Source organism: Chanodichthys erythropterus, chromosome 17 (genome assembly GCF_024489055.1).
Source record: "Chanodichthys erythropterus isolate Z2021 chromosome 17, ASM2448905v1, whole genome shotgun sequence".
Taxonomy (NCBI): domain Eukaryota; kingdom Metazoa; phylum Chordata; class Actinopteri; order Cypriniformes; family Xenocyprididae; genus Chanodichthys; species Chanodichthys erythropterus.
Window position 1 is genome coordinate 28709876 of NC_090237.1, and position 12625 is coordinate 28722500.

The following is a 12625-nucleotide window of genomic DNA, read 5'->3' on the forward strand; positions in this document are numbered from 1 at the left end:
AAGGAATCCATTGGTTATAGCAATGGTGAGATTCATATGGTGTCACAATCATTGAGAGATTAACATTTTCTAACAATTCATTGATCATCCTTTAGCATCTGCCTTACTCTAAAATGATCTTCTGCAAACACCGTCTCCAGCACTAGCAGCAGAGACTGTCTCAGCTTCTTCTTATACTCATCACACATGAACACATAGAGAATGGGGTTCAGACAGCTGTTTAGAAAAATCAGATCTATACTGAACACCAATGCTGTCCAAAATACTTCATAGCAGGCACTTCTGTTCATTCTTAGTGCACAAAAGCAGCAAACACAGTATGGAAACCAACATATGAAAAAAGTCAGGATGATAGCGATAATGAGCCGGTACGACCTGAACTGCTTCCCCATTCTGAGGCGTTTGATTCGTACTCCAACAGCAATGTGTGAAGAGGCAATGATCAGGAAGGGGATGAGAAAGCCCACTAAAAATATACATGTGACCAGAAATGTAGGAGGAAAAACATTCATGAAGAAAGGGATGCTGCAGCTGATGCATAAAATCCACACAATCATGCAGATGATCCTGGCTCTAAATACAGTTTGATTATTTTGAGCCCAAACAACCATTCATGTGCACAGTCATCGGTCCAGACTATATAACAGATCTAAAGTATTTATTTTGGCTTTTTCCACCATAACAGCTGTGTCTTACAAACACTGAGTTATGACAGCCAGAGAAACACTAATGTTAAAAGTCAAGGTCAAGAGCCCAACTAAAGCAAACACTTTCCACCATGATGGTGACATCAAACTTTATTATTTTCAACAGTATCTCCAGTTTAATAAATACAAATAAATGTATGGTCCATTGTTGCAACTTTGAGTAAAAAAATGCTTGAGAAATTTAAGGCAGTTTCTACATAATGTGAACAAGATTTTTAACATGACTGAACTAAGTACTCAATTTGTAAAACTGAATTACCAATCCTCAAGATTTTTTAAGTACTCTGTACTGTGTGGTAGCTAGTTTTATCAATTCAAAATGATGAATTAACTTACTTGCTAAATTTAAGGTAATCGGTTTCCTTAAGTTTTTTATGTAAACCCAACAGTTTAATTAAGCTTTCTAAGTAAACTCGACTAATTACATTTTACAGTGTAACTACAAGAAAAAAAAAAAAAAAACTGAGTAAGAAGAGTCTTACTCAGAAAATCTATGGGGTATTGTGAAGAGGAAGATGCGATATGCCAGACCCAACAATGCAGAAGAGCTGAAGGCCACTATCAGAGCAACCTGGGCTCTCATAACACCTGAGCAGTGCCACAGACTGATCAACTCCATGCCACGCCGCATTGCTGCAGTAATTCAGGTAAAAGGAGCCCCAACTAAGTATTGAGTGCTGTACATGCTCATACTTTTCATGTTCATACTTTTCAGTTGGCCAAGATTTCTAAAAATCTTTTCTTTGTATTGGTCTTAAGTAATATTCTAATTTTATGAGATACTGAATTTGGGCTTTTCCTTAGTTGTGAGTTATAATCATCAAAATTAAAAGAAATATATATATATATATATATATATATATATATATATATATATATATATATATATATATATATATATATATATATATATATATATATATATATCAGTCTGTGTGTAATGAATAAATATTATATACAAGTTTCACTTTTTGAATGGAATTAGTGAAATAAATCAACTTCTTGATGATATTCTAATTATATGACCAGCACCTGTATATGACCAGCACCTGTAGCATACAGCTTCAACAGAGGACAAAAGACCCTCTGTCCCCTTTTCTTCAATGCTGAGACCAACATAAAATCTATCAGAATAGAAACAGACAAAGACATATGTGCTCATTATTTAAAAAGATATTTCATTAGCAATAAAAAAAAGGGATGCCAGCAGAAGACGGAGGCCAGGATTACAGCAAGGATAATATGGAAGGGTTTTATTTATTTTTTTTTTTCGTAGGCGCTTAACTCGTACTCTGATCTCCACATATGAAGCGTAGATTATGACGAACGGGGGGAAAAAACCAACCACAAAACGGTACACTACCAGCCTCTTGTTTGTTTCTAGTTTCTGAATGCCATTTATGCACTTTGTTGTGCAGAAATGGAAAGTGTTTTCTGAAAGATGACTAAAGGCAGGCTGCAAGTGACTGATGCTAACCAAATAAGGAGGCAAATTATTTTTTCAGAATAATTTCATTCAGGAGTGTTCGTTTGGTCCTGGCCCACACCACCACCCAGGTGGACTGATTGCTGTCAGCAGGAAGGTGCTGGCAAACATATTCACCAGGCTGCTCAAGAAGCAGAAGAATGAAAATAATGAAAACAGGAAGTCTGCTACCACCAGGTTCAGAAACCAGATGGTATTGACGGTGCTTTTAATTTTTAGGCCTGTGATATACATGACCAGTCCATTGCCAACAACACCGAAAAAATTATACAGTGGAGGAAAATATTGATTTTCCTAGAGGAATTCACTGTGACATCTGCATTGCTTGTTTATGCCGTCATATTGGATGGTGCTAAAGTTTGATCTGAAGTAAAAAGAAAAAAACAATGGCTAGAAACAAAACAAGTATGCAGGTTCATTGTTTATCTAGCCTATTTCATTAGAAATGCAGAGAATGGCAACAGGATATTTCAAAATGTTTTTCATTAAAAATTGCTAAATAATTCTGGTAAGAACAACAGCTCTAGGCCAACTTACTCATTTTGACATTTTTTTTTTTTTTAAGAGGCTGAAAAAAAAAAGACAATAATATTAACAAATATATTTTTATCTAAACTCTATATTCAAAAGCAATTTTTATAACATTTAAAGCTGAACTGAAATAATTTTAACGTATATAGGGTCCTACCCATGATGTTTAAGGACTATTGAAGGAACAAATTATAGTCCACTTAATTCATCTGGAAAGCATCAAGGAAGTAAATGTGAGAAAACTAAAGATACTTCAAGAAATACAAAAATAAAATAAATAAATACTTAGTGTAAATGAATAAAAAACATAATGCAGAAACCGTAAATTGCTAAACATTTAAACTAAAAAGAGCCTTAAGTGAAAAGGTTATTAAGCTTACCAGATTTCTCTGTAAATAATAAGTAAATAATAAGTGAGTATGTGTTTCTTTACCTATCCTCTAACACTCAATTAAATATCCTTTTAAGGTTAATTGTTACGGTGTGGTAGAGATGAGACGTACACGCACTTCCACAAAATAGGGTATTTAATCAACGAAAGAGAGACAGAACAACCATACACACTTTAACAATAAGAACCGACAAGGGAGTGCAGGGAGTGAGTCCATTATAAAGGGTGAGTAGATGATCAGGAACAGATGCAGGTAATCCGTGCTGATGGGGAGAAGACAAAGAAGTGGGTGCAGTTGAGGACTCAAGGAGGATGATGGGAAATGGAGTCCATGAATGAAGGGAACTGTGACACTAAGAGAGGAGGGGGTGCTCTTTTTGCTAATATTCACTGGAAACTCAGAAATTCCAATTGACCCTTCACAAAGACCAGCCTCCCATAGATACTGTTGCTTTGTCCAACAAGCCATGGTGCTGTCATGCCACACGCAGTGAAAAATACATTGCAGAGACAAGAGGACACTGACAACACATCAACAGACAAGACAGAGCTACTTATATTAATCAAAGTCCCAGCTTTCAAGTTGTGTAATTTAAGAAATTCGAACAATAAAAACCATTTTTTGGCTCTTTAATGTGTCGTGACAGATTGCTGTAGCGCCTCAGATCAAACGGCTCGTGAACCAATCAACTCTTCCTACTAGTTAATTTAAAGCATCAAATAAACATGAATGAACATGATAAGAAATGTTGTTTCAAAGACGTAAATACACACCATTTTTCAAGTTCAAGTCCACCAAGGTTAATCTAACTCCTGACTGCTTTGTCAGACAAAATGGCAGATTCGGCATTATGACTGGTTAGATCGCTTGTCAATCAAACTCCTGGCGAAGGGTCAATTGCATATTCATTTGCGTAATCTGAAGCCTTTGTCACTCTGTAATGAACCAGTCTAGTACTGTATTAATTGACCTGTATTATGTTTTTTTTTTTTTTTTTTTTTTTTTACTATTTAAAGAACACTAGAACACTATTTCACAAGATGTAATATAAGTCTAAGGTGTGCCCTGAATGTGTCTGTAAATTTTCAGCTCAAAATACCGCATGGATTTTTTATTATACCATGTTTTAACTGCCTATTTTGGGGTGGGAGCTCCAACTCCCAATAAACATTGCATAAACAATAGAATAAGTTCACACAGCTAATCTAACTTTCAAAATGGATTTTTACAAAGTGTTTGTGATGCAGCATATTAGGTATGGTAATTATTTTGGTAATTTTAATTATTTATTATTATGGTAATTACTATTGGCTTATTTCTAGTCAATTATGTAATAATGTCTTAAATTGTATCATTTCAGTTTCCCCACTTATGGATCATTGTATGATTACTCTGTCCGTATCAATTTCAAAGAAATCTCAGATCTCTCCTAATATTTGGAAGTTCAATAACGATTTGTTAAAAAATGAAAACTTTTGTCAAAAGGTGATTCACTCATCGAGGAGATTGAAAAGCTTGATATGTCTTGCATGAATAAATGGGAATGGTTCAAATTTAAGGTCAAACAAATAGCCATTGATACAGGAAAGCTCTTATCAGTGATGAGAAAACAAAAACAAAAGTAATTGATTGGGGAAATAAATTTATTGGCAGTTAATACACAAGTATCACCAGAAAACACAGCAAAACTACAAGTCTTGCAATCTCAATTAGATGAGTTGTATTCAGAAAAAGCAAATGGAGCTTATGTCCGTTCAAGAGCCCGGTGTATTTTTTATAAAAAAAAAAAAATACTAAGCTTGAGATTAATGATAATGTAATTGAAGATCAAAAAGAAATTTAAAATGAAATTTGGCTTTTCTACCGTAACATTTACAAATCTAAATACAAAAAGGCGGATTGTGATTCTTTATTTGAAAATATTGGAGATAATATAAAAAAAAAAAATAAACGAAGAAGATAACATTTTAATTGATAATGAGTTGACTTCAGCGGAAATGAAAACAAATGAAAACTGGCAAATCACCAAGTAACGATGGTTTGTCAATAGAATTTTTAAAACATTTTTGGAAAGATATAAGGGAATTGTTATTTAATGCATTTTTAGAATGTATTCAGAAAGAGAGTTTAACGCCTTCAGTGAAAATAGGATTAATAACCTTGCTGCCTAAACCCAAGATACAACTACTGTCATTAGATAATTGGAAACCAATAACTCTATTATGCACCGACTATAAATTACTTGCCTTGGTATATGCTAATTGTTTAAAAATGTACTTGGTAAACTTGTAGAGTTTCAATCAGCATTCATTAAGGGAAGATATATCCAAAATCATATTAGACTAGTACTTGATATGATTGATTATAATTCAATGATACAATGATACAATCATATTTTATTTATAGATTTCTTTAAAGCATTCAATACCATGGGGCATGAATTTATATTTACAACACTTAAAATGTTTGGTTTTGGGGAAGGGTTTTGCAAGGTTATTAAAATGTTATATAATAATATTTATAGCTATATATCCCTCAATCCTGGAATGACTCCTAGAATTGAGATCTTACGTGGAATCAGACAGGGTTGTCCAATTTCCCCCAAATTGTTTATACTTTGTACTTAAATGTTAGCCTACCTAATTGTCAACCATCCTCAATTAAAAGGTATAACCATTTTTGATTATGAGTATCGAATTAGCCAATTTATTGATGACACAGTCATTTTTTTAAAAGACAAATCTATAATTGAGAAAGCCTTAAACATTATTTCAGTTTTTTTCAGGAGCATCTGGCCTATGCTTAAATCTAAAAAAATGTGAACTGTTACCTCTGTATTCATGTGATGAGAAAAGTATAGAATCCATTCCGGTTAAATCTGAAGTGAAATACCTTGGTTTAACAATATCTAAAGATTCAAAATCAAGAGAACTATTAAACATAGAGGACAGAATAGATAGTATGAAAACGTCTCTTAATCACTGGCTTTTGAGAGATCTTTCCATTATAGGCAGAATCCTTTTGACAAAAGCAGAAGGCATATCTAAACAAATCTACCCATCTTATTCTATCTTATTTGTTTCCCCTCAACTAATTAAAAAGGTTAACTCTGTATTGTTTAATTTTATATGGAAAAACAAAACTCATTCTATTAAAAAATCCCAGATGATTAAAGAGTATAAAAATGGAGGTCTGAAAGCCACTGAATTTGAATCAATGATTGGAATCCTCAAACTGAATTGGATAAAATCATATTTTACACAGCCTAATTCAATGTGGTTTCATATACCAAAGCATTTATTCAAAAGAGTCGGAGGACTAGAATGTTTGATGAAATGTGATTTTGAGATTTCTAAATTGCCTATTAAGCTTTCAAATTTCCACAAGTAGATATTGCAATACTGGAAAATAATATTTACTCACAACTTCACACCACATTGTTCCACCCTGTGGAATAATAGGACCATCACAATAAATCGGAAGACATTATTCAAACAAGAGTGGTATGAGAAAAAAGTTTTATATGTGGCTGATTTGATTGATGAAGCTGGTCAGTTTATTCAGTATAATTCATTTATGGAGAAATTTGCACTAAAATGTTCTTTTAGAGAATTCAATAGTGTGTGTGCAGAGCAATCCCTCTCTCACTGAAACAGCTAATATAAAACACACTTACATATTCAAATGTATCTGTTAAATTGCCTGAGTTGAAGATTGGAGAAGTGTACATTGCAGATAAAAAGTGTAATAACAAAGTAATAGCATACGTTAATGTAACCATCAAAGAGACAATATGTGATCTTGTGTCCTTGTGTTCTTGCTCTACGTCATCATCAACCGTTGAACTTTAATTCCAATACTCAAGAACACAAGAACAGAGGACGCATGAAAGTACCAGATTTGTTCTTGGTATCGATAAAGTCACTGGAAGGCAAGCTTGCAGCTTTTAGCCAGAAAAAGCATAACGGCTAATGCTAAAGCTCCGCCTCTGGTGGTACACAGGGAAGGAGACAGGGAAGCCTGCATTTTTTTTATTGGAATATAAAAAAGAATATTAACATTGACAAAGCATGTAACACAAAGGCTACTCATTTTCATAAATACACGTGGTAAAATAAAAAGAGATAAAATTATGTGAAAACAATCTCTATAAAAATATGAAAAATCTTTTAATAGGTTATAACATTTGTTTGTGATGTTATGTTGCATTTGTGTATTAGCCTCTTATAAGATGCTGGGACTGTCAGTTGAGCAACAAGGTCGCAGCACATTTCAATTCTCAAATGATGAGTTCTCTGTCCTCACGTCCTTCAGAGTCAGCTGGCATGACTGGACTCCATGAGAATGCAAGTCCATTCTCTGTGTTCTTAAAATTGAGAAACAGCCCATCATTTACTTGCATTTACTGTTAATCAACATGCAATATTTATAGTCTTGAAATTTCACAGCCCATTTACTCTACAGGCACTACTCTTCACCATGATGGTAACCCTAAAAAAACTTCAACATCACAGAAACAACTTTACATACCAAAATAACAGAACATTAAACAATAAGACACCTTCCCCTGTATTAATCTTGTACAAAAACACACAAAATAACACTCAATTCCAACATTTATTCCTCCTTACAGAGTGTGACACAAAGCATGCTGGGAATTTGAAATCTGTTGCAACTCAGTTTAATATTGAATGGACTCTTCTGATATTGTCGGTTATGTCGGTAACATCAACAATGGCATGTCATGGATGACGTCACTTTATATCACTCAGTAAACGTAAAAAAAAAAAATAATAATTTAAGTATAAGGGTTTACTCAAAAATGTTGTGCTACACAAAAATTAAACTAAACTCCTCATTCAGAAAATGTAATTGTTTTAAGTTGCATCAATGATTTAACAGACTTTAATCAATCTTTATAAGTTAGTAGTACTATCCGGGTTTACAGTGCAGCAGAGACTGTTTAAGCTTCCCCTTAAACTCTTCACACATGAACACATAGAGAATGGGGTTCAGACAGCTGTTGAGAGGAACCAGGCAGTTTACGAAAGGTCCTATGTCATCTATTACAATAAAAAAATCATTCCACTCATTCTCATGGGCAATTTCAGTACACAGCTGTTGAACATGAAAAGGAAACCAGCATAAGAAAAAGGCTATGATCACAGATATAATGACCCAGAATGACTTATGCTTCTTTCCTCCTTTGAGACGTTTGGCCCGCACTCCAATAGCAATGTATGAAGATGCAATGATCAGAAAGGGGATGAGAAAACCCACCACAAACCTGTATATGACCAGAGACTTGAAGATGACTTGACTTGGTTTATAAATGCATTTTTTATCTTCTTCCAAGCGGTTGATGACAAAGGGAATGCTAGAGGATGGATAAAACCCACACAAGTGCACAGATGATCCTGGCTTTGACAAGAGTTTGCTTGTTTTGAGCCCTAACTGTCACCCAAGTGAACAGGCATCCATCAAGACTGATAGTGGTCAGCAAAAAGATGCTGACAAACATGTTTAGCACCACCACAAAGCTGACAAACTTGCACATGAAGTCACCAAAGTGCCAAGCCATTCTGTTAAAGGCAGTAATAATGTAGAAGATGATTATGAAGTTGAAGATGAAGTCAGCAATCGCCAGGTTGAGAAACCAAATGGGAGTTGACGGTCGTCTTCATTTTGTAGCCAGTCACAAATATGACGAGCCCATTTCCAACGATACCCAGAGCGAAGGTGACAAAATATATGAATATATTGAAGATTTCAATGCTTGATAAGGGTTCTGTTTGGGTTGCTGCATTGGTTGCATTCTCTGCACAAAGAAAAGAAAAAGTTATTTAGGAATCCAACTCATTCAGTTCACAAATTCACCTCACTGACTCAGCAATCCAGTTTTTAACAGCTCACTGGAGTTGGAAATGGGAATGGAATGATTTTCTTGAATTATGTCTTTAAAATCATTTTTGGATCATTATTACAACTGTCACAGTTCCAGTCATTCCCGGACTCCGTTTCCCATAATCCTCCCTGCCAATCACCTGCAATCACTCCACCAATCAGCAATCACTCACACCCAGCTGCAGCTCATTACCTGGAATATTTAAGCCGCTCACATCCTCACACTCAGGTCAAGGTCTTGTATTACTATGGTTTGCATTTCTGAGCATTTGTCATAGTGTTTGCCTGCCTGTTGTTGACCCAGTCTGTTTCCAGTGTACGATTCTCTGCTGCCTACCCTTTGGACTATTTGCTCTGTCTTGGACTTATGTTTGATATCTGCCTGCCCTGATCTCCTGCCTGTTCTACGACTACAATTCTGTCTGCTCTATGCTGTACCGGTCTGCTGTTGTTTGCCTGTCTTACTACGAACACTGTCTAATAAAGCCTGCTCATGGATCCCACGTCGTGTGACTGCTTGTTACAACAGCTCTGATTTTTCAGTAGGAATCTTATTATTGTTGTTCAAATTAGAACCTTAGTTACCAGTCCATTGTTAATCATGTTCAAGATTGGGCTAAATGTTTAATGCATAATCTAAATGCATAATCAATATATTGATTTTATTCAACAGTTCAAAAAACAAGAATTTCATATTGAGTGACTTATATTTTAGACAGAATATTGCCTGTTTTTGCTCCATTTCGGCAATGTAAATTGTTCGAAACAAGCTACGGGACTGTTTTGCGTTTCTGAGCAACACACGGGAGATGGTCTGGCTGAAGACAGTAAGCTACAGATGCACTCTCAGACATGCAGTCAGTCTCAGGCTTTGCGCTTTTTGCTGTCATGTCACCCACACTCACATAACTTGTTGGGTCACAGAATTTGGCACAACATCGGAAATAAGCTGACAAAAATCAAAGTTACCTTTACAAACAAAGGCTAGCTCATTCCATACGAGCGCTGCCTGGTAACACTTCAAAATAAGGGTAGCCTGCTTGAATAAACATATAGCCTACTAATAGGCCTACCTGAATTAATACTTCATTCAGCATTAACTAATGAATTTTGAAAGCATGAACTAATCATGTGAACCACCTGTGCTGGGTTGTGTCAACAGACGAGACAATGATCGTGTATGGACGATAGTCAGAGATTGTCAAAAGCATCAAATATTGTCAATATTAAGAGGATTTGGCATTTCCAATTAATGTAGACCTGTTATATTCTTCTAGTCTATTGTTATAACTATTAGGTAAGGCTACTTTTATAATTAAATCAATACTATTATAATAAATTTGCCCCGCAAAAATTTCTAAGCGCATCACCACATAACTGATGTGCTGTAAAGATAATAATTTTCATATAATAAATTATTTGTGCCTTAGAGCACTGTCATGATCACCATCTGTTCCTGTTACAATCCTGTCAGTTCCCGGACTACATTTCCCATCATCTCCCCTGTCAATCACATGCACTCACTCCACCAATCACCTGTTGCCACATACAGCCATGCACACTCCACACTAATCACCACACCCAGCTGATACGCATTACCTGGACTATAAAGGACTCATACACACACCCCCTCACCGCGAAGTCTTGATTTCCTAGTGTGTCATTTCTGAGCGTTTCTTTGTTTCCTGTCTGCCCGTGTTTGATCTTGCCTGTTCCTGTTTGATCTTGCCTGTTCCTGTTTATTGACCCGTTGCTGCCTGTCCTGACTCTTGCCTTGTATACCGACCTGTGAATGATATCCGCCTGCCTCGATCTACTGCCTGAACCCTGTCTACGATTCTGCCTGTTCCTTACTGTTCCTGTTTGTTCCTGTTTTGACCCTGCCTGAATGACCACTCTACTTTAATAAAATGCTGCATTTGGATCTCTGCCTCAGTCCCGCTTCGTTACAAGCACGCAGATGAAACAATACTAAATTATCTTGCATTCGTGAATGCAATCGTGTGAGGTGCTTCAGGGAGGTAATGGACTATATGCACGGAGAGTTTTTTGAACTTCCACAATAGTATAAGCCAGCTCGAAAACTTCTTGTGAGATGTCATTTGCTGGTGTGTTGAGCATCAGTAGTGTAATACTTAGTTTATAATCAGAATATAGTCACTTAAATGGCAAAGCATTGACTTTCTCAGTTTGTGTAAATCTACTTAGGGTTCAGAGAATTTATTTTATTCCATATTAATTTCACACATGTCTGGTACAAATGTGTGGCTTTGTTTCATTAATACAGTGTATACTTTTTTCTTTATTTACCCCGAAAGAAGGGAAGTGAAATGTGACAACATGCCCCATAGGTGGGGCACATTGTAACATGACCATATGACAGCTAAAAATTTTATCTGACTTAATAATAAAAAAAAAATTAACTTGACAAACTAAAATATTTTGTCAATAAAAGTCAATAATTATTTTTTTCATATAAAATAATAGCAATTTTTTAGAAATTCAAATTTAAATAATTTTGTAGTTTGACAATGAACACTCTACAAAACACACCTATACAGCATAGGTCAAAGCAATACATGCAAACAGATGAAGAAATATATTCAGACATTCAGAAAAACAGAGCTGAACAAAACACACAGCTCTTATAGAACACAAGACATTGACGAGCTTGTACTGGTACAAATGCTGAACGTTTCTTGAAATAATATTTTCTGGATGTTCAGGTCTTCAGGTTCTTCCTCCCAGTTTTTATTAATCTTTTTTTCCATAGTTTATCAACAGAAATTCATAAAAGTTGATTATGCCAGTTGTATCGTAACTGTATAGAATAGTATAGCTCTAATAGCGGGGCACATTGTACCGCAGTGTTACAACGAACCCTATCTGCGCAACTGGAATTAAACCTGGTTAGTGTCTTCTAATAGTTAGTGAAGCACTAAAAAACTACCCGACCTGCTAAACAAGAGATTGGACATTAAAATAATATCAGTTTTGTCTAATTTTAAAGTGAACCGGAAGTTGCAAACGACTTTTCTCCAGTGTTGTGACGTATTTCCAAGTAAAATGGAAAACTGAATAGAGGGCAGTTTTACTTTAGTGCTCCTCCTCTCCATATCTCGCTCATAGCAGACACATGGTTGCAGAGAAGTGGTTTACACGTTTTCAACCCAAGCCGTCAAACTGACGTCATCTGAGAAGAAATGCCATTCCAGACCGGAAGTAACTTTTCCGATTTTGATTAAAGATTATCGCGACAAAAAAAAATTTTCTATGTATTAACTTAATATAATTATATAATTAGGGTGACCAGACGTCCCGTTTTTCCCGGGACAGTCCCGTATTTCAGCTCTATTTTTAGTGTCCCGACTTATTAAGAAAAAATAATGTTTTGTCCCGTATTTCATCTTTCAACTGGGTGATGGAGTTCTGTCACACAAGAACAGCCTAATCAATTCGTCATAGAACAAAGTTACCATTCAATCACAATTCGTTATCGATTAGTGAAGGCGGGATAGGCGGAATCATGCTGAATAACACAGACCAGAAGCCTCTCTCTCACGCACTCTCTCTCTCTTTCGCGCGATCAGTTCTCCTCGCGCCCG

The 12625-nt window shown here is 35.5% G+C and overlaps 2 pseudogenes; both read right to left on the minus strand.

Annotated features, from left to right (window-relative positions):
- Positions 1–77: 77 nt before the first annotated feature.
- LOC137004215 (C3a anaphylatoxin chemotactic receptor-like) lies at positions 78–7472 on the minus strand (annotated as a pseudogene).
- A 576-nt stretch (positions 7473–8048) lies between these two features.
- Positions 8049–12625, minus strand: part of LOC137004216 (C3a anaphylatoxin chemotactic receptor-like) — a 7226-nt pseudogene continuing 2649 nt past the window's right edge.